Here is a 3,451-nt window from a genome sequence, read left to right on the forward strand (position 1 = left end):
TCCAGAATGTCTTGATAGTCTTGAGATTTCATTGTGCCCTGCACAGATTCAAGGCACCCTGTGCCAGGCGCAGCAAAGCAGCCCCAAAACATAACCGAGCCTCCTCCATGTTTCACTGTAGGTATGGTGTTCTTTTCTTTGAAAGCTTCATTTTTTCGTCTGTGAACATAGAGCTGATGTGACTTGCCAAAAAGCTCCAGTTTTGACTCATCTGTCCAAAGGACATTCTCCCAGAAGGATTGTGGCTTGCCAATATGCATTTTAGCAAATTCCAGTCTGGCTTTTTTATGTTTTTCTTTCAGAAGTGGAGTCCTCCTGGGTCTTCTTCCATGGAGCCCACTTTCGCTCAAAAAGCGACGGATGGTGCGATCAGAAACTGACGTACCTTCACCTTGGAGTTCAGCTTGTATCTCTTTGGAAGTTATCCTAGGTTCTTTTTCTACCATTCGCACTATCCTTCTGTTCAATCTGGGGTCGATTTTCCTCTTGCGGCCGCGCCCAGGGAGGTTGGCTACAGTTCCATGGACCTTAAACTTCTTAATAATATTTGCAACTGTTGTCACAGGAACATCAAGCTGCTTGGAGATGGTCTTGTAGCCTTTACCTTTACCATGCTTGTCTATTATTTTCTTTCTGATCTCCTCAGACAACTCTCTCCTTTGCTTTCTCTGGTCCATGTTCAGTGTGGTGCACACAATGATACAGCACAGTGACTACTTTTCTCCATTTAAATAGGCTGAATGACTGATTACAAGATTGGAGACATGTGTGATACTAATTAAAGAAACTAATTAGTTTGAAATATCACTATAATCCAATTATTTATTATCTTTTCTAAGGGGTACCAACAAATGTGTCCAGGCCATTTTAGAATATCTTTGTAGAATAAGAAATAATTCATTTCTTTTCACAGCTTCTTTGCTTTATTCTATGACATACCAAAGGCATGCAAGTATACATGATAAAATAGCTATTAATTTCATCACTTCTCAGGAGGAATGAAGCATTATTTCAATGAGCTGTAAGGGTACCAACAAATTTGGGCACGTCTGTATGTGTATATATAGGCAAATATTGTAATTTTTGATGCCTTTAGTTACTTTGCTGATTCTGATTAATAATATGAATATGATGTGTTAATAATTATGGATAAAGATACGACTGTATTGATGAAATTCACAGGCTACCCTGTAGTAAAAAATAAGCTCCACATTTACCAGTGGCACCATTAAATTGATAATGTATTAATAATTATAATTCAGTAACATTATTCTGAAATGGGCCACTCTGCGTAGGTATTTTTACCTTTTGTACTTTAAGTATTTTTTGATGCCAATACGTTTGTACTTTTACTTGAGTACAATGTTGAATTCAGGAGTATAACTTGTAACAGAGTATTTCAACAGTGTGGTATTGCTACTTTTACATAATTAAGTAAAATAATACTTCATCCACCACTGAAAGAATGTGACCAACCTTTTAAAAATGCTGCTTACAGCCATCCTTCAGTAATAGTGATCTCATATTAGAATACTGACAGGAGTAAATTATCTGAATACTTCTTCCACCTCTGCTGAAATATGTTTCACTTCTTTGTGATTAAAAGTAAAACTCTTATCAGACAGCTGAGTACCAACATGTACATGAACATTAAGCTCTGTTTCACACTGACTAAACCCTCTGTACTCATACAACCATGGTTCCTACACATAACCCTTAAAAAATAGTTATCAGCATTTTTCTGAAAAGAAATCATAACAGGCAGAAGGACACATCTCATTATGTTATGTAAAAAAGAAACCACATTTGCGTTACAAGTTGAGCACAACACGCAGTGGTGACATGGTGTTCGAATCATGAATGGAATGTCTTTCCTGGGGGTCATTTGAGTACGACTGACGGCAGCAGTTTGATCCTTAGGCTTGCACATTCTTCCCCTCTCCACACATGTGGACAGGTTTTCAGCATTGTAATGTTATGTATTATTATTATTAGCCGTAACTGTTATGACATTATTGCATATTTCTTTGCACAACCTTGTATATTGTTTAATACTGTATAGTGTATTGTACTGTTAAACAATGTATACAGTAATGTTTTTAAATGAAGTACACTTTACATGATTTTTTACTTGTCAAGTCACATCCAAGTACCCTATTGATTTGAATAAATGATCAGTTCTGAAAAAAAAAAAAGTTAAACGTGTGTTTTTGTCTGTTGAACCAGCCGAGGTCTCAACCAACATTCCTCTCTGAGAGTTTTGTTCTGTAAGAAAATTGCGTGTTTGAAGTGACAGCTGTGATCTTCACTCTGTCGACTGCTAGAGAATCTGAAAAGGATCACAAACTGCTGTTAAAGAACACTTAGTAGAAGACACTTAGTAGAATATCCAAAAAGATGTGACATTGATGTATACATCTCGCCCTCCCATCCCCCGATCCCAAACCTGGTCAAAAATCCACAGTATTTAGGAGAACTAATACAAAGGGTAGGTAAGCACACAAATATCAGTACAGAAGGAGAAATAAAACATGGAATATCTTCAGGTCCCATCAAAACTGTATAATTTATAGTTTAAAATATCTCTCACAATCTTAAATCTCGTCAGATGAGGGGCCTCTAAAAAAGGAGATTATGGGTTGCCAGTCAGAGGAGAAATTAGCCCTTAATCCAAATTAAAGATTTTAAAGTTTCAGGAATGACAAGATGTCTGTAAATCCAGGTCATAGTCATCCAAGGAAGGTTAAAAACCATCTGAAGGCATCTGAAGAAGACTTTTGGAGGAGAGGCGAAGCGTCTTCGAGTATATTCAACCAAGTTCAGCTGCCCTTGATTTGACAAGAGAACACATAGTCAGGAACTGCATGTAGATGCTGTCACTGATTTACACTGACACAGTTTTCAGTAACACCAAAGCAGCGTCTCTGATTGCTTTGATAGTTTTTTTTTATTGCAGAGAGTTTATAATCTAAGCAATACGGTTACATCTCTCATGTGCGACGGGTTGTCACAGGATTTTGACGTCATTTTTGGGCCTACGTGGATCCCTCCATGCAGGCTTTGGTTGGCTTCACTGTCCAATCTCTGGCTTACCCCCTTGGCTACCACATGCCATCGAAGCAGAAGTTAGCGTCCTTTCACTCCACTTCAAGAAGCTCTTGAACACTCAATTCTTCTGAGAACACTTTCTCCTATAACACCTCTAACCCCTGACCTCTAAGCATGCACTTCCTGTTCTCTTCTTCCTTTATCTCCTTACAACTTGCAGTCTTGATTGTACTTTGTTAACTCTTATTGCTTCCCCTGTATCTATCCCATTTATACTGTATGCATTAATAGGCTAGCTCTCTTACTATTGTTACTCATAGATCACTTAACTTGCTGATGCTTGTCTGTTGTTCCTCAAACAAATGTAAGTCACTTTGAATAAGTGTCTGCCAAATTAGTAAAT

Source organism: Micropterus dolomieu, linkage group LG17, assembly GCF_021292245.1.
Source record: "Micropterus dolomieu isolate WLL.071019.BEF.003 ecotype Adirondacks linkage group LG17, ASM2129224v1, whole genome shotgun sequence".
NCBI lineage: Eukaryota > Metazoa > Chordata > Actinopteri > Centrarchiformes > Centrarchidae > Micropterus > Micropterus dolomieu.